Source organism: Cherax quadricarinatus, chromosome 23 (assembly GCF_038502225.1).
Source record: "Cherax quadricarinatus isolate ZL_2023a chromosome 23, ASM3850222v1, whole genome shotgun sequence".
Classification (NCBI taxonomy): Eukaryota; Metazoa; Arthropoda; class Malacostraca; order Decapoda; family Parastacidae; genus Cherax; species Cherax quadricarinatus.
The window spans coordinates 3077050-3096774 of record NC_091314.1 but is presented as its reverse complement, the minus strand read 5'-3'; the positions used below and the strand labels follow the sequence as shown (position 1 = coordinate 3096774).

At 44.1% G+C, this 19725-nt stretch overlaps 2 protein-coding genes across 5 annotated transcripts in view; one reads left to right on the top strand and one right to left on the bottom strand.

The window, feature by feature from the left end:
- The window catches only part of LOC128685825 (putative adhesion G protein-coupled receptor E4P), a 100014-nt gene extending 83331 nt beyond the window's left edge, over positions 1-16683 (bottom strand). The window contains exon 1 of the mRNA XM_053772512.2: positions 16643-16683. The gene's annotated coding sequence lies outside the window, so the exon portion shown is untranslated. The remainder of the gene's footprint in view (positions 1-16642) is intronic.
- LOC128685824 (G-protein coupled receptor moody-like) overlaps positions 1-19725 on the top strand; it is a 377281-nt gene that overhangs the window by 338067 nt on the left and 19489 nt on the right. The window lies entirely within an intron of this gene.

Here is a 19725-nt window from a genome sequence, read left to right as displayed (position 1 = left end):
CCATACATGATATACGCAAAGATTTCAACGTTACTCGTGTTCACCAAAACCCGCTACGTGTAGTCACTGACTCTCACGTGATGAAACACGTTTTTTTTAGTTTTTATCTAAATTGCTTTAATTTTCATCTGATACTGGCTTCAGAATGCAGTGGACAACTTAAGGTTCCTGAGGAATTTACAGGAGGTAAACAAAGGTAAACAAAGCTACGTGGGAGCACGTATTACTACTTGATGTTACTCAGAAGCATTTGGTACTACAAGAAAATACTCTGATACGTATCTACGTAGACACATCGTAAACTGACTTCAGTTCAAGACCGCGGTGGACAAGCAGCACTCTAAAAGCCTGAGCTCTCTATCCCTCCTCTTCCATCTATCTTGTTAAGGAGCTCACGAGATCTGATCTCACGTTGGTGAAGACACAGTCGATACCTTACCAGCTGTGTCACGACGTGTCCAGACACGTCCACACGTGGAAATAACTGCTACGCAGAAATTATCGATAGTGCAAACTGTCGGTAAGAGTTTTATACACAGCGCAAAAATACGGAATTCACCAGGCAAATCAAGATCACATTAATCCCCCCTCATTACCGTCGTGTCAAGGAAGGTTTGAAAGTCTTTAACCAGTCGAGGAGGAGTCAGTAAGGCGGCCAGTTCGAATTCACGGACTTGAGGTTCATCCCATATGTTCTTCATCGAACGTTGTTCGGGAGCTCGGACGCGGTACATGAAAACCAGTTAGCAGCTGTGTCAGTGCTCCACGAAGATCCTTAATGAGGTAGAGTCGTAGCTGGTGGCTATCCTGACATTTCAAAGGCACGTTGAAGAACTCATTACGGAGCCTCGTGGTAGGGAAGATAAAAATAAGCATCTCTGGGGAGAAATCTCTATTTTTCTCTTCAATGAAGATTATTCTCTTCTCCGAGAACGAGGGATTCCAATTAGCAGAGATGGTCCTTTATATATATATATATATATATATATATATATATATATATATATATATATATATATATATATATATATATATATATATATATATATATTCAACAAGTCGGCCGTCTCCCACCGAGGCAGGGTGACACAAAAAGAAAGAAAATCCCCCCAAAAAATCCCCAAAAAGAAAAAACTTTCATCATTCAACACTTTCACCTCACTCACACATAATCACTGCTTTTGCAGAGGTGCCCAGAATACAACAGTTTGGAAGTATATACGTATAAAAATACACAATATATCCCTCCAAACTGCCAATATCTCAAACCCCCTTCTTTAGAGTACAGGCATTGTACTTCCCACTTAAAGGACTCAAATATTACCCTGCTCACACTACAGGACTCAAATATTACCCTGCTCACACTCCAGGACTCAAATATTACCCTGCTCACACTCCAGGACTCAAATATTACCCTGCTCACACTCCAACAGCTCGTCAGGTCCCAAATACCATTTGTCTCCATTCACTCCTATCTAACACGCTCACGTACGCTTGCTGGAAGTCCAAACCACTCGCCCACAACACCACCTTTACCCCCTCCCTCCAACCTTGTCAAGGACGACCCCTACCCCGCCTTCCTTCCCCTACAGATTTATACGCTCTCCATGTCATTCTACTTTGATTCATTCTCTCTAAATGACCAAACCACCTCAACAACCCCTCTTCAGCCCTCTGACTAATACTTTTATTAACTCCACACCTTCTAATTTCCACACTCCGAATTTTCCGCATAATATTTACACCACACATTGCCCTTAGACAAGACATCTCCACTGCCTCCAACCACCTCCTCGCTGCAACATTTACAACCCAAGCTTCACACCCATGTAAGAGTGTTGATTCTACTATACTTTCATACATTCCCTTCTTTGCCTCCATAGATAACATTTTTTGCCTCCACAGATACCTCAATGCACCACTCACCTTTTTTTTCCTTCATCAATATATATATATATATATATATATATATATATATATATATATATATATATATATATATATATATATATATATATATTTCTTAAATTTCTCTATAACCTATAATCATTACTTACAATTATCTAAAAATAATAACATAACTCCAATACAAAGTCTGTATTATGTGGGGTTGACTAAAACCTGGTCAGCCAGGTTGTTGGTGCCAGCACACGGCAGTCCCAGACCTACTCATCAATGTCACATACTAAGATTTCCAACTCTGTGTCTTTCTTCCCGCGAATAAAACGTTTTTCAAAAACTTTTCTTATCAACTTTTCTGATGATGGTCACCCAGGAGTTTTTTTTTTCGGTTTTGGGCGCTGATCACGTGCTTTAACTTTAATTGAAAACTTTTTATGCATAATTATTTTTCCAACGGCGAGAATGTTCTCAAAGTCGTTGTTACTTTCCAGAGTTTGGTCTCAGACCTCTTGGTTCCAGGGCTTAATGAGGAAGCCTCGGTCTTCTGGCCTGAACTCGATATCATCAGTTGATCTGATGGTTTTCAGGAACTTTAGAATCAACCAATGCAAAATACTATTGTAAACAGTATTATTATTATTATTATTATTATTATTATTATTACTACTACTCAATAATTATTCACAAGGAGATACAAACTCAAGATTAATTGATTTGTGTATTTGACCCAATTTTGGGATCCTGTTCTGCTGAAGAGGACCCCAGAAGAGGGTCGAAATATACAGATCAAGTAATTTCCCGAGTTTCGCTCCATGTGTTAATTACTCTATTATTATTATTGTTATTATTATTATTATTATTATTATTTACTGAGCTCTAAAATCAAAATGCTTATGCCATACGACTTGGAAATGAGAGATAATCAGGCTTGATCCGCGGAAGAGGAAGGAAGCTGAAATAAGCCAATGAAGTCAGAGTGCTTACCCTCTAGAGTGCATCCTTTGTAGACAGCTGATCCTGATTAAAGAGCACTCTCATGAGGAGCACTACAGAGTAGTGTGTGTCACGGGGAATCTGAAGCCCTCTCAAGTGTCCTTGGCTCAACTGAATCTGTTTAGTAAGTCGGTAGTTCAAAGTAAGTGAACTTGCCGGAGTATTGCTCCAGCCAGTAATGAGATCTGATGGCTAATTAGATGAACGATGGAAGTAATCCACGAGAAGCTCTTTCGAGACGCATCTGAAAGGTAATCCCCCAGAGGATGTTACATTAGGCTTCTTGAATGTAGTCCCCCAGAGGCTGCTACAAGAACCTTCTTGGAGGTAATCCCCAGAGGTTGCTACAAGAACCTTCTTGGAGGTAATCCCCAGAGGTTGCTACAAGAACCTTCTTGGAGGTAATCCCCAGAGGTTGCTACAAGAACCTTCTTGGAGGTAATCCCCAGATGTTGCTACAAGAACCTTCTTGGAGGTAATCCCCAGAGGCTGCTACAAGAACCTTCTTGGAGGTAATCCCCAGAGGCTGCTACAAGAACCTTCTTGGAGGTAATCCCCAGAGGCTGCTACAAGAACCTTCTTGGAGGTAATCCCCAGATGATGCTACAAGAACCTTCTTGGAGGTAATCCCCAGAGGTTGCTACAAGAACCTTCTTGGAGGTAATCCCCAGAGGCTGCTACAAGAACCTTCTTGGAGGTAATCCCCAGATGTTGCTACAAGAACCTTCTTGGAGGTAATCCCCGAGGCTGCTACAAGTAGACCTCTGGATATAATCTCCTTAGGATGCAACAAGGAGCATCCTGGAAGTAATTCTCACAAGTTTCTGCAAGAAATACCCTGAAAATAATCCCCTGAAGTTGCTCTCGGAAGCACAATGGAATCCCAAAAGGAAGCAACAAGCACGTAGATGCCGTATTCGGATATTAAACACACAGCGTAGTGACTGTAGATCTAAACCAGATACGCAAGAAATATCAAATTTAAGTCCCATAAACAGGAGAAACGGAAAAGAGAATCAGGCAGTTTCGAAGCAATTTCTCCTCCCCACATCAGCGGAAGAGATGCGGGGCTCCCATCACCACAACAAAAGGAAGAGGAGAGGATTTTTCCCATCGATCCGTAACGCGAGCGAGGGTCTTAAATGCGGGGGGATCCATTCCTGCGTCACTCCAGTCGCTTTTCCGGAGATACACTGTGGCGCAGCGACCTTGCCGACAACTGAGTGATGTGAAATCAGGTTGGTGGCAGAATAAAAGCTCTGGTTTACTGGTGGTTTATTCGTCAGGAAACAGAAGAGTGTCGTCAGATCGCCACCATTTTCAGGAAATTTAATTTTTCCCCACTAAAATCAGTCCATTTTCGCTTAAAAAAAAGGGCATTAACCTACTGTAAAATTAACTAAACTTATTAAAAACTGATTTCATACTTCAGTCGAGCATTAACTCCTGGGTCGCTAATGGATCAAACTCTACCCTACATCCCTGCTTATTGCTGCGTAATAATGAGGCAAGGCTACATGTATCAGTTATCTCGATATAATGCATGTATTGAAGACTGGCACAGCATTTGGGCGTCTTCATTTTGGAAACGTTTTGCCAGCCAGTGGCTTCTTCGGTTCTGAACAAAAGTACGGTGGAAGAAGAGTTTGAGGTAATTAGTCCCTCAACCTTGTCGGCTTCCTAGACCAGTTGTACAATGTATAGACTGCAAAAAGATATTTCGAGGGTAATACTCCTAGATTAACTTTAGAACACTTAAATATATACGAGAGAGAGAGAGAGAGAGAGAGTGAGTGAGTTTGAGAGTAGATGAAAGTTACCCGAATATATTACAGACGACCTTTTATTCTGTAATTACATCTGGTAGAAAAAACTGAAGCTGCATTCGCTCATACAGCCACGATTTCTCTCGTATGTTTGTGCTTTGACGTCTGTTAGTAAAGGCTAGCAACACCCAAGCAAGTGAAAGCACACAGTCTGTCCACGGAGGATGAAGTCGCAACTACTCCACAGCAGCAGTGTCCCAACAGCAGAACACAGCATAGTTCACACACGGCCTAGCGCTGCCGCACTCCGTGTTCAAACGAACAAAAGATCCACAATCCAGTGACTGGAACAATAGACAAATAACCCGCATGTAGGAGGATGAAACTAAGTGTGTATTGTGTATGTTCACACAAGATAAAGTACAGACAACTAAGTTCCTAATGAAAATGGGTTTTATGGATTTTCTGGACGAAGTTCATCGACTACCTTTCCTCTCAGAGACTGTGTTCAAGAGAAGTTCAAACAATGAACATAGGCTGGAGACACAAGACACTGCTCAGAAATTGTCCCAAAATGACATTGTATGGAGAAGGTACTTGCATGTGGGGCTATGTTAATGTAGACAGAACAATCACTCAAGTCCTTCCCCGTCGGCAGTAGATTGCCGAGATACCTTAATGACTGTAGGGGGTGGAAGACTGTACATGACAGCCTTTCTAGCCTCAGCTCCTCCTGTGTCACGAGTTTCTTAAACTCTTTTTCTTTATATTTCTTGTTCCCTCAGCTCCAGTGCAAGTCATGTGGTAATCTAAATTTTCATGTGCGTGGGTTGAGATGGGGGTACACACAGGTGCTGCTGCAGACTCACACACATGTGGTGTACACTCTTTAAATGTGATATATAATATTGGTGGATGGGTAAGCCTCGATTTGAAGACTAGAATCCCACTGATCTTGAACACAACTCACACCTCTCCCTCCCCCCCCCTGATCTGGGTTCGACGAGTCTAGCAAGGGGAGGGGCTGGGGCTGCACTAGTCCTGCTCCCCTCCCAGCGACTTACCTCATCTCAGGGCAACGTTTTTTGTGCCTCTCAGGACTTTTTTCCTGCCAGTTGAATGCACTTGTCTTAACTCGCAGGCAAGGAGGACTTTCTACTCTTTTTACCCTCTTGCCGTCCTATAAATAACTATGATTTCCGTTCAGTGATATATCTCTAGAAATGATCAATCGAAAGTACTTTCTAATATCGTTGTAGTTAAGATTACTGTAGTTATGCAGTAGTTAGAACTTGTTTAAGAAGCACACAACAAATCCAAGTAGTTACGCAATGGTGTTAGAGCTAATTTGCTAACCAGAGAATATAAATAAATCTGGATTTGCTGTAGAGCTAGTCTATAAATTAGCTCTAACTACAGCAAACTTCAGTGGCCAAATTTAGTGTGTGAGCTAAGGACCATAAATGCACCTAGTTCTACAGTCGTTAGGGTTAGTTTATGAATTAGCTAATACAAACACATCGTTGCGAGGCTCTTCATACAGACATACATGTATAATAACTATCATTACTTTTAAGAACAGTTACTTTATTACACCAAAACCAACTTTAACCTAACTGATGCATCTGCTTCCTCGCTAAGACTTTTTTTTTCTCTCTCTGTCTCCATTTCTCGGAGTCTCTTCTGTCTTTCTATGTATTTATTACACTGCTAGATTCGACTCCCCAGATGCAGCACTGGCATGTGCTGTGTTGGGAGACATTTCTCAGGACAGATGAGAGATGACAGAGACTTCACATATCACTATGTTCTCATGTCCGCTCAAACAGGATGTGCATGTTCAACTGCACAGTGTGTTCACCAAGAGTGTACTTCACGTACACCGACAAGTGTTCAGATAAGCGAAGAGAGAATATGAATAAACAGAGAGAGATAGATGAGCAAATGGAAATGGACAAGCACGATAAGTCTTCCACTGACTCTCAAACCGGATCAAATTGTCAAATAACAGCTGATTAGCGCCGGGCATAAATAAATCACCTCCGACCCTTACAATACGACGATACACTCTAGAGAATACGTTATTTGTCGTATGTGTTATATAACCCGAGTTCTGATGAAAGTAAACGTTATACGGTGACATTTACGAAGCCTTTGACCCCGCATGTCACTTAGCGCTCACAGCAACACAAATATATATATATATATATATATATATATATATATATATATATATATATATATTATTGTACCCACGGAACAAGTGGTATTGATCAACAACACTGCACTTGGCTAGTGCAGTGTTGTTATTCATCAATAGCACTTGTTCCGTGGGTACAATAATATAATATACTGGTTGTTAAGCTAGTACACAAACAGGGAGCAGAATGAAATTAGCTCAGAGGCGTCCACACCACCGTATGTCCTTCGATGGTGGGTACAACATCTAGCTTGGCTGGATGCACCATTGTTAAGGATTGTGTGGTCTAGTGGGCTAAAGTGTCATGCGTTTTCTCTCACCATGAGACGGGCCTAAGCTAGTGCAGTGTACTCACCTAATTGTACTCACCTAATTGTGGTTGCAGGGGTCGAGACTCAGCTCCTGGTCCCGCCTCTTCACTGATCGCTACTGGATTCTCTCTCTCTCTGCTTCCTGAGCTTTGTCATACCTCTTCTTAAAACTATGTATGGTTCCTGCCTCCACTACTTCACTTGCTAGGCTATTCCACTTGCTGACAACTCTATGACTGAAGAAATACTTCCTAACGTCCCTGTGACTCGTCTGAGTCTTCAGCTTCCAGTTGTGACCCCTTGTCCCTGTGTCCCCTCTCTGGAACATCCTATCTCTGTCCACCTTGTCTATTCCCCGCAGTATCTTGTATGTCGTTATCATGTCTCCCCTGACCCTTCTGTCCTCCAGTGTCGTCAGTCCGATTTCCCTTAACCTTTCCTCGTACGACATTCCCTTGAGCTCTGGGACTAGCCTTGTTGCAAACCTTTGTACTTTCTCTAACTTCTTGACGTGCTTGACCAGGTGTGGGTTCCAGACTGGTGCTGCATACTCCAGTATGGGCCTAACATACACAGTGTACAGTGTTTTGAACGATTCCTTATTAAGGTATCGGAACGCTATTCTCAGGTTTGCCAGGCGCCCGTATGCTGCAGCGGCTATTTGGTTGATGTGTGCCTCCGGTGATGTGCTCGGTGTTATGGTCCCCCAAGGTCTTTCTCCCTGAGTGAGGTCTGTAGTCTTTGTCCACCTAGCCTATACTCTGTCTGCGGTCTTCTTTGCCCCTCCCCAATCTTCATGACTTTGCATTTGGCTGGATTGAATTCGAGAAGCCAGTTGCTGGACCACATGTCCAGCCTGTCCAGGTCTCTTTGCAGTCCTGCCTCATCCTCGTCCGATTTAATTCTTCTCATCAACTTCACGTCATCTGCGAACAGGGACACTTCAGAGTCTATTCCTTCCATCATGTCGTTCACATATATCAAAAATGACACTGGTCCTAGAACTGACCCCTGTGGGACCCCGCTCGTAACAGGCGCCCACTGTGATACCTCTTCACTTACCATGACTCGTTGCTGCCTCCCTGTCAGGTATTCCCTTATCCATTACAGTGCCCTCCCTTTTACGTGCGCCTGATCCTCCAGCTTCTGCACTAATCTCTTGTGGGGAACTGTGTCAAAGGCCTTCCTGCAGTCTAGGAAAACGCAATCTACCCACCCCTCTCTCTCGTGTCTTACTTCTATTACCTTGTCATAAAACTCCAGGAGGTTTGTGATACAAGATTTGCCTTCCATGAACCCATGCTGGTTTTCATTTATAATCTTGTTCCTTTCCAGGTGTTCCACCACTCTCCTGATAATCTTCTCCATGACTTTGCACACAATACATGTCAGAGACACAGGTCTGTAGTTTAGTGCCTCGTTTCTGTGTGTGTGTGTGTGTGTGTGTGTGTGTGTGTATGTGTGTGTGTGTGTGTGTGTGTGTGTGTGTGCGCGCGCGCGCGCGTGCGTGCGTGTACTCACCTAGTTGAGGTTGCAGGGGTCGAGTCCTAGCTCCTGGCCCCGCCTCTTCACTGGTCGCTATTAGGTATCTCTCCCTGAACCGTGAGCTGTATCATACCTCTGCTTAAAGCTATGTATGGATCCTGCCTCCACTATATCGCTTCCCAAGCTATTCCACTTCCTGACTACTCTGTGGCTGAAGAAATACTTCCTAACATCCCTGTGATTCATCTGTGTCTTCAATTTCCAACTGTGTCCCCTTGTTGCTGTGTCCCATCTCTGGAACTTCCTATCTTTGTCCACCTTGTCAATTCCTCTCAATATTTTGTATGTCGTTATCATGTCCCCCTATCTCTCCTGTCCTCCAGCGTCGTCAGGTCGATTTCCCTTAACCTCTCCTCGTAGGACATACCCCTTAGCTCTGGGACTAGTCTTGTTGCAAACCTTTGCACTTTCTCTAGTTTCTTTACATGCTTGGCTAGGTGTGGGTTCCAAACTGGTGCCGCATACTCCAATATGGGCCTAACGTACACGGTGTACAGGGTCCTGAATGATTCCTTATTAAGATGTCGGAATGCTGTTCTGAGGTTTGCTAGGCGCCCATATGCTGCAGCAGTTATTTGGTTGATGTGCGCCTCAGGAGATGTGCCTGGTGTTATACTCACCCCAAGATCTTTTTCCTTGAGTGAGGTTTGTAGTCTCTGACCCCCTAGACTGTACTCCGTCTGCGGTCTTCTTTGCCCTTCCCCAATCTTCATGACTTTGCACTTGGTGGGGTTGAACTCCAGGAGCCAATTGCTGGACCAGGTCTGCAGCCTGTCCAGATCCCTTTGTAGTTCTGCCTGGTCTTTGATCGAATGAACTCTTCTCATCAACTTCACGTCATCTGTGTGTGTGTGTGTGTGTGTGTGTGTGTGTGTAACAAAAATAGTGAAATTCCAAGCACTTTCGTGATTTCTTCCATCACAAAATCACGAAAGCACTTGGAATTTCACTATTTTTTTTCACAGTGGTTGTTTTAGCCTATGTACAGTATGTACAACTATGTATAATGAAGCGAATGTGAGCACAAGACACGGTGAGAACCGTAGCGACCAGCAGGGAAAGCAAATCTGCCAAAACTGCTTCGCAAGTGTCCCACATCGCTTCACAGCTTTGGCGGACTTCCTTGTGACTGGCTGGTTGAACCAAGGTACAGGTATAACGACGGTGCCCCTTCTCGTTAAACCCTTAGCACCTGGTTCGCTGGTCGGGAGGTATAGCTATCTGGGTGCGTGACAGACATAAGAGGTATCAGATATTAATAGTCATATTGATTCTAACTCAGTGGCATAACTGCCCATGCTAACTTCTCTAGCAAAACAAGTCAGTGATGCCCAGCATGGTTATCTAAGAGGCGAGGCCAGGAGCCGAGTCTCGTCCCCCTTACCAACAGAACTCACGTAATACATCAACGTTGGAGATTTTACGACCTCTGGACACTACTGTCAGGACGATATAAATACTGAAAACTGGAAGTTAATTGAGAAGAGTGAGGGAGAGGTGGCGAATACAGGCTATAACTTCAAATTGTATCATCAGTAATCTGCTACAAGATACACTGGACTCCAAGACACCTCTAATTCTGTACGATTCTCCTATTTACAGCGGCCAAAAGACTGAATTCGCTATAATTATAGAAGTTCTCGTCCCTAGTAAGGAATCAAGGGTAACAATCTTTGGAAAATCGTTCCAGGAATAGTGCACAATAACTTCCATCGAGGTGACCGGTCAGGAACCCGTCAAGCCGGAATCTTGATCGGTTTTCTTCGAACGGTCCGCCAGGGTAAACATGTGCTGAGAAGACGAATCGAGGAGACGAGTGAGCCGAGACGCTTACTTGAGAGGGTAAGTGAGCTGAGACGCTTACCTGAGAGGGTAAATGAGCTGAGACGCTTACCTGAGAGGGTAAATGAGCTGAGACGCTTACCTGAGAGGGTAAATGAGCTGAGACGCTTACCTGAGAGGGTAAATGAGCCGAGACGCTTACCTGAGGGAGATAAATCAATCGAGACGCTAAGCTGAGAATGGGAGTGTGCTGAGGAGACTAAGACGCTTCCTGATGAGAGACGAACTGACGAGTAAATGCAAGTCTAAATTATTATTCATTATATTATCATTAAATTCCTGAAGAGGGTAATGTAGAGCTTTGGAAATGAGAGGAACTCAAGGTAAAATGACTCCAAACTCCACTACCACTACTACTACTACTACTACTACCACTACTACTATTATCACTACTGCCACTACTACTACTACTATTACTACCACTACTGCTTCTGCTACTACTACTACCACTACTACTACCACTACTATTGCTTCCCTTCACTCCCCTTTCTGTCTTGTGCCACCACAACTAATCCCCCTACTTTCCACTGACTCCAGTTTCTTTGACAAAGGCCCTTCACCAGCCTGAAATTCACCAGCCTGAATCAGTTCACCAGCCTGAAATTCACCAGCCTCCCTCCTTGTAGGCTGAGGAAGGCCCTGAATTATTAGCCTATAACCGATACTTTAAATCGTGGTACCTGGTGTGACTGCTACCTACCCACACATACCTACTCTCTGAACTTTCCAAAGTGCTAGAACTGTTAAAACCAGTTATTAAACATGCGTGATCATTGTCAACAAGTTTTTTTTTTTAAATAAACTACAAGGTGAGAGTTTGAAGTCAGAGATCTGGGAGTATACAATGTGATGTCAATAAATTAGACACATGTGCAACTCTTGGGTATCTTTATTGAGGAAACGTTTCGCCACACAGTGGCTTCATCAGTCCATACATAGGAGAAACTTGAAGAACAGGACGAGAATGAGGTAATCAGTCCCTCAACCTTGAGTCGATGTGTTCAGTCCATCAATCTTGAGTAGAATACGGCATATGAGCGGAGAAGCAGCTTATAAACCGTATGGCAGGAGAGGTGCAGCAGTCATAGGTGGTGTCACATTTGTTCAATGTGGAAGTAGGTTGTGCCCAAGAATTAGGCAAGCGAAGAATTCCTAAGTATTAAGATCCCAAGAAGTTGCAGTGTCTGACAGGTTTGTAGATGAACGGTTCTCTGAACCATTCATCTACAAATGTGATGTCAAGGGTTAGAAGCCATTGATGTGTGAGCTTCAGCCTCATGGGGAGACGGGGAAGAGGGGTAAATTCTTATAAAAGACAAAAAAAAAAAGTTGGAATTTGTTTAAGCATCTTTGACTTGGTGTTGAACTCCCCAGGATTCATCCAAATCTCTGACTTGGTGTTGAACTCCCCAGGATTCATCCAACATAAGTTTTAAGTTTGGGATCTGGAAAGTTCTCAGCTTGTCAAACATGATATCTTCTGATGATATGTCTGAGTATCAGGCCAGTGTGTGCCTGAAATATTATAATAAACATGTGGGGTGGGGGTGATGGAGAGTATACAGACTCGATTCAGGGAACCGGTGCACAGATCCAATTCCTTAGAACAAGAGCTCCACACCAGCATCAAGGAACCTCCCCGGAGGGGTTAGAAAGAGAATTACTCCAGCAAGGCTTCACTTCATTAAATTCAGTTTATGGAATCGTATTAATTTCTTTTATTCAAGACAGTTAAAAAGTTTAATATATGTATGTATATATATATATATATATATATATATATATATATATATATATATATATATATATATATATATATATATATATATATACACTGGTACATAGCACCAGTAAGCCAGTGGATGCCTAGCCACGAGTACATAGTACCAGTAAGCCAGTGGATGCCTGGCCACGAGTATATAGCACCAGAAAGCCAGTGGATGCCTGGCCACGAGTATATAGCACCAGTAAGCCAGTGGATGCCTAGCAAGGAGTACATAGTACCAGTAAGCCAGTGGATGCCTGGCCACGAGTATATAGCACCAGTAAGCCAGTGGATGCCTGGCCACGAGTATATAGCACCAGTAAGCCAGTGGATGCCTGGCCACGAGTATATAGCACCAGTAAGCCAGTGGATGCCTAGCAAGGAGTACATAGTACCAGTAAGCCAGTGGATGCCTAGCCACGAGTATATAGCACCAGTAAGCCAGTGGATGCCTAGCAAGGAGTACATAGTACCAGTAAGCCAGTGGATGCCTAGCCACGAGTATATAGCACCAGTAAGCCAGTGGATGCCTAGCCACGAGTACATAGCACCAGTAAGCTAGTGGATGCATAGCTACGAGTACATAGTACCAGTAAGCCAGTGGATGCCTAGCCACGAGTACATAGCACCAGCAAGCCAGTGGATGCCTGGCCACGAGTACATAGCACCCGTAAGCCAGTGGATGCCTGACCATGAGTACATGTACCAGTAAGCCAGTGGATGCCTGACCATGAGTACATAGTACCAGTAAGCCAGTGGATGCCTGGCCACGAGTATATAGCACCAGTAAGCCAGTGGATGCCTAGCCACGAGTACATAGTACCAGTAAACCAGTGGATGCCTGGCCACGAGTACATAGTACCAGTAAGGCAGTGGATGCCTGGCCACGAGTATATAGCACCAGTAAGCCAATGGATGCCTAGCCACGAGTACATAGTACCAGTAAACCAGTGGATGCCTGGCCACGAGTACATAGTACCAGTATGCCAATGGATGCCTGGGCACGAGTATATAGTGCCAGTAAGGCAGTGGATGCGTGGGCACGAGTACATAGTACCAGTAAGCCAGTGGATGCCTAGCCACGAGTACATAGTACCAGCAAGCCAGTGGATGCCTGGCCACGAGTACATAGCACCAATAAAGTCAGTGGATGCCTAGCCACGAGTACATAGTACCAGTAAGCCAGTGGATGCCTGGCCACGAGTACATGGCACCAGTAAGCCAGTGGATGCCTAGCCGCGAGTACATAGTACCAGTAAACAAGTGGATGCCTAGCCACGAGTACATAGCACCAGAAAGCCAGTAGATGCCTAGCCATGAGTACATAGTATCGGTAAGCCAGTAGATGCTTAGCCACGTGTACATAGTACCAGTAAGCCAGTGGATGCCTAGCCACGAGTACATAGCACCTGAAAGCCAGTGGATGTCTAACCACGAGTAGACATAGCACCAGTAAACCAGTGGATGCCTCCACGTGTACATAGCACCAGAAAGCCAGTGGATGCCTCCACGAGTACATAGCACCAGTAAGCCAGTGGATGCCTCCACGAGTACATAGCACCAGTAAGCCAGTGGATGCCTCCATGAATACATAGCACCAGTAAGCCAGTGGATGCCTCCACGAATACATAGCACCAGTAAGCCAGTGGACATAGCACCTGTAAGCCAGGTTTGGCTTAAGTCACTGAACGAGTCGTCGCCTGACAACGACCCGTGTCTATGAGAGACGTTGTCTTGTATCCTGACGGACAGAAAAGAACACCATGGCTACCATGGCTAATTTGTGCTGGCGTCTAGCACGAGAACCTGGGGAAACTGTTCGGTTTTACTCACTGCTTGGAACACAGTGCAGAATTATTTCGAACACAGTGCAGGACAATTCCTAGCAGAGAGCATGACAGATTCGAAACATGGGCAAGAGAGAGAGAGAGAGAGAGAGAGAGAGAGAGAGAGAGAGAGAGAGAGAGAGAGAGAGAGAGAGAGATAAAGAGATAGAGAGAGAGAGATAAAGAGAGAGAGAGAGATAAAGAGAGAGAGAGAGATAAAGAGAGAGAGAGAGAGAGATAAAGAGAGAGATAAAGAGAGAGAGAGAGAGAGATAAAAAGAGAGAGATAAAGAGAGAGAGAGAGAGAGATAAAGAGAGAGAGATAAAGAGAGAGAGAGAGAGAGAGAGAGAGAGAGAGAGAGAGAGATAGAGATAAAGAGAGAGATAAAGAGATAATGAGAGATAGAGATAGAGAGAGGTAAAGAGAGAGAGAGAGAGAGAAAGATAAAGAGAGAGAGATAAAGAGAGAGAGATAAAGAGAGAGAGATAAAGAGAGATAAAGAGAGATAAAGAGAGAGAGATAAAGAGAGAGAGATAAAGAGAGATAAAGAGAGTTAAAGAGAGAGAGATAAAGAGAGAGAGATAAAGAGAGAGAGATAAAGAGAGAGAGATAGAGAGAGATAAAGAGAGATAAAGAGAGAGAGATAAAGAGAGAGATAAAGAAAAAGAGAGAAAGAGATAAAAACAGATAGAGATAGAGAGATAAAAACAGATAGAAAGAGATAGTGATAGAAACAGAAAGAGAAAGAGAGAGAGAGTGCAGGCTCTACGTTATGTCTCCTCAGTGATTACCTTCATGGTAGATCTCTAAGTGTAGTTCTCAATGGAATGGAATCAGCAAGACATCCTATTGGGGCAAGTGTTCCACAAGGAAGCGTGCTGGGTCCATTGTTATGGAATGCCTACTTCAACGACCTTCTTCATCTCATCCCAGAATCACATGCATATGCAGACGACTGTACACCGACATTCACTTATCCAAGAGAAGAAATGCCAGCTGCTCTAAGCTACATCAATCACCAGCTGAGAGCAATATCAGCTTGGGGAAATAGATGGCAAGTAGCATTTGCACCTGAGAAAACGCAAATGATGATCGTCTCTAGGCACCATGATGGTAATGCTGGTGCAGTAGTAAGGATGAATGGGAGGGTGTTGGCACCTGGAGAAGAAGTTGATATCCTTGGGGTGAAATTTGACTAAACTAACCATGAAGAACCATGTCGTAAATCTTGCAAACAAGGCAGCCAGGAAGCTTACAGCACTTCGCCGTATCTCGCATCTGCTTGACAGTAGGGGTTGCAAGATTCTGTACGAGGCACAAGTACACTCACACCTTGAGTATGCTCCACATTCTTGGTTTGTCTGCCCCCCCCCCTCTCATCTGCGACTGCTTGACAGAGTAGAGAACAGAGCAAGACGTCTCCTCTCTCGCCTGGACCCAACCTGGATAGATCTGTCATTTCAGCAGAGCCTTCAACATAGGAGGGATGTGGGTGGCCTTACTGTTATGTACAAGGCCAATATTGTCAAAGTACCACACTTGGATCCACTTCGAGGACAGCGTGAAACAAGCTTTTATGCCACAAGACGGGCAGAAAGCAGCAACTTCACTCTGGCTGTACCCTTCTCCAGAACATCACTCCATCTGAGATCATACATACCCAGGATGACTCGAGTATGGAACACATTCGTACAGCATAATGATGTCAACGAGATAAAGTCAGTTGATCAAATGAAAACGCTGGCCCACAGATGGCTCCAACTTCATCCTGTTCCCTACTTGTATGTCTCATAACAATAAAAATGCTTTCAAATGAGCTGATGTAGGTAACAGTTCTTAGCTTGCCAATAAAGTTAGGAATCCTTAACCTTGTCAAACCCTGTGTAAAAGAGAGAGAGAGAGAGAGAGAGAGAGAGAGATAGAGAGAGAGAGAGAGAGAGAGAGAGAGAGAGAGAGAGAGAGAGAGAGAGAGAGAGAGAGAGAGAGAGAGAGAGAGAGCAGTAAAAGTACGACCAGAGAAACTGAACGAGAATGAGACGTCAAATATGAAGAGACTTAGGGAGTGAAATCAGGAAAGTGAATAATTAGCACTTTCACGGGGAAGCGCTAAACCCGTCGGGAGGAGGCGGGGAGCTTTAGGGGGAGGGGAGTAATCAGGTGGTTTTTTTTTTACTGATTATCATTAAAAAGAATGGGGGGGGGTGAGGAAGCTCCATTCCCTTGGATCAAGAGCCCGTCATCTCGAAGGGAACCAGACGGTGGGAATATACTTTCACGTATACTTTTTAATCATGTCAGAGGTAGTTTTAATTTCTGTGGCGGGGGAAGGGGCGCCAGCAGCAACAGCCTGGTTGACCAGGCAAGCACCAGACGAGCCTGGCCCAGGGCCGGCCTGCGGGAGTAGCAACACTCTTGACACCCATCAAATGAATGATAGTAATCGCTATCTCCGTAAACTAACAATTAAGGTAACTCGGGAAAATAATTCTTACGTGGACTGGGCGTGACAGCTACGGACGTTACCCTTCACCACCACCAAAGAAACTAACGAAGAAGAGGAATAAAAGTCTGAAGAACTGAGAAAGCAGCCGTTAGATGTCACTAGCCAGAAAAATGGAAATTCCCGTCAACAGATGGCGTTCTTTGCGGTCACTCACAGGGAAGACAAACTCGGATATATTTTTTTCCCTTTTTGTGTGTGTGTTTGAGAGACGGTATGTGTATGTATGGGCTAGAGCCAGTTGGTAGTGTCCCGTAGCTCGGTTGGTATGGAACTCAGTTCGCACATCGGGGTCCGTGATTCGATCCCAGGAACGCTTGGTAACATTTGGATATGTTTCCTTGAGTCACCTGCTGTCCATGTTCACCTAGCAGTAAAATAGGTACCTGGGTGTTAGTCGTCTGGTGTAGGTCGCCTTCTGGTGACAAAACTGACCTAATTTGCCCGAAATGCTCTACATACCAAGGGGCTTTCTATTTAGCAGCATGTCGCTGATGTCAGCTATGGTCTATATACGTTGTACATGCATTTATAAAAGCAAAAATTATTATTATTATTATTATTATTATTATTATTATTATTATTATTATTATTATTATTATTATAACGTGTAGAGCTGTTAAGGGCCCTTGAATTATCAGGGGTAACTACGACAACATTGTCTTCCCTCAAGCCACAAGCGCTCGCTCAGACAACTCTCGCTTGAGACAGTCCACTGCAAGAGAAAATTGTATTGTAACAAAGGTTTAATAACGTTCTGTCAAGGGATTATATTGCTTCCGTATCGTCTCCTTCAAAAGTGCTTTTCTTTTTCTTAAATCTGCCTTCCGTTTTCTCCTTTTAAAAAGGGAATGTTTTCTCGGGCGAATCCATTTATTTATTTTTTTTTTGTGATCCGGTTTGAAAATAAAAGTTCCTGATTTCGTCTATGGACATTTTAACCGTACTCTAGTAGTGATTGATCTAGCATATGGAGTTACTATCCGTAATCTAGTAGTGTCTGATCTATTATAACAGGCTACCGTTAATAAATCTAGCACAGACTGCACTACAACAATCCTGCAAATTCACGTTAATGTAGTGAATGGGAGAATCTTGCAAAGTCTCAAATGATGAGAGATGCTTGCATAGCGTCTCTAATGATAAGAGACGTCCTCTGTTTCCTCTACTCTCCTCTCTTCTCTCCTCTCCTCTCTCCTCTCCTCCTCTGCCTCGTCTTATATCATTGATCTTCAGTGTGTACATTATAAACACTATTCACTGCTCCAATGTCTCTCTTTAACGGCTGGACTTGATACCTACACACACTCACAAATTCACACACTCATACACTCATACACTTACACACTCATACACTCACACACTCACACACTCACACACACACTCACACACACACTCACTGTGTCACTCTCCCTAGTTCGAGCTAGAAATTGTTCCCTTTAACTAGTCTGCTTGGATTTCCTACTCATTTCCGCAACATTGCAAGCTTCTAATGGCATGTTGATTGCCAAGAGCTATTATTCAATTAAACTCCCCCTGTGGTTGTTTTGCACACACACACACACACACACACACACACACACACACACACACACACACACACACACACACACACACACACACACACACACACACACACACACACACACACACACACACACACAGTAGAGCTACAGGACGAATGAAGCCAAACTACAAGAAAGGGGACTACACGGGAAAGAGGAACTTCCTGAACGGGGTTCAGTGGGACAGAGAACTGGCAGGGAAGCCAGTTAATGAGATGATGGAATATGTAGCAACAATGTGCAAGGAGGCTGAGGAGAGGTTTGTACCCAAGGGTAACAGGAATAATGAAAAAGCCAGGATGAGCCCATGGTTTACCCAAAGGTGCAGGGAGGCAAAAACCAAGTGTGCTTGGGAATGGAAGAAATATAGAAGGCAAAGGACCCAGGAGAATAAGCAGAGCAGTCGTAGAGCCAGAAATGAATATGCACAGATAAGAAGGGAGGCCCAAAGGCAATATGAAAACGACATAGCAGCGAAAGCCAAATTTGACCCGAAGCTGTTATACAGCCACATCAGGAGGAAAACAACAGTCAAGTACCAGGTAATCAGGCTAAGGAAGGAAGGAGGAGAGACAACAAGAAATGATCGTGAAGTATGTGAGGAACTCAACAAGAGATTTAAAGAAGTGTTCACAGAGGAGACAGAAGGGGCTCCAGAAAGACGGAGAGGTGTGGTACACCACCATGTGCTGGACACAGTACATACAACCGAGGAAGAAGTGAAGAGGCTTCTAAGTGAGCTAGATACCTCAAAGGCAATGGGGCCAGATAACATCTCTCCATGGGTCCTGAGAGAGGGAGCAGAGGCGCTATGTGTACCTCTAACAACAATATTAAATACATCTATCGAAACATGGAGATTGCCTGAGGCATGGAAGACAGCAAATGTAGTCCCAGTCTTTAAAAAAGGAGACAAACATGAAGCATTAAACTACAGACCAGTGTCACTGACATGTATAGCATGCAAAGTCATGGAGAAGATTATCAGGAGAAGAGTGATGGAACACTTAGAAAGGAATGATCTCATCAATAGCAGCTAACATGGTTTCAGGGACGGGAAATCCTGTGTCACAAACCTGCTGGAGCTCTATGACAAGAGAGAGAGGGGTGGGTGGATTGCATTTTCTTGGACTGCAAGAAGGTATTTGACACAATCCCACACAAGAGATTAGTGCAAACACTGGAGGACCAAGCAGGGATAACAGGGAAGGCACTACAATGGATCAGGGAATACTTGTCAGGAAGATAGCAGCGAGTCATGGTACGTGGAGAGGTGTCAGAGTGGGCACCTGTGACCAGCGGGGTCCCACAGGGGTCAGTCCTAGGACCAGTGCTGTTTCTGGTATTTGTGAACGACATGACGGAAGGAATAGACTCCGAAGTGTCCCTGTTTGCAGATGACGTGAAGTTGATGAGAAGAATTCATTCGATCAAAGACCAGGCAGAACTACAAAGGGAACTGGACAGGCTGCAGACCTGGTCCAGCAATTGGCTCCTGGAGTTCAATCCC